This window comes from Alosa alosa, chromosome 22, assembly GCF_017589495.1.
Source record: "Alosa alosa isolate M-15738 ecotype Scorff River chromosome 22, AALO_Geno_1.1, whole genome shotgun sequence".
Taxonomy (NCBI): Eukaryota; Metazoa; Chordata; class Actinopteri; order Clupeiformes; family Clupeidae; genus Alosa; species Alosa alosa.
This window is the reverse complement of record NC_063210.1, coordinates 29708795-29709065: the sequence shown is the minus strand read 5'-3', so window position 1 is coordinate 29709065 and position 271 is coordinate 29708795.

Below are 271 nucleotides of genomic sequence, written 5' to 3'. Positions count from 1 at the left end.
CACCTTGCTGCCTACCCACCTTTGTGTGCTCATTTCCCGCAGGCAATAAAGTCCCTGCATTTTGTCATAAAGAGAAGTCCCTGCCTGGATCACCTTGCTGTACCCACCTTTGTGTGTCATAAATTTTGAAGAAGTTGAAGTCCAAGTTCCGGAATATCACCTGGGTTTTCGTTCAAAACCTAAGTCCAAAAGGAGAAACTCGCTCAAAACCTAAGTCCTGACTTATTTGATTATATACGCGGGGCAAGTGGCAAGCTCCAGAAACGGAGGC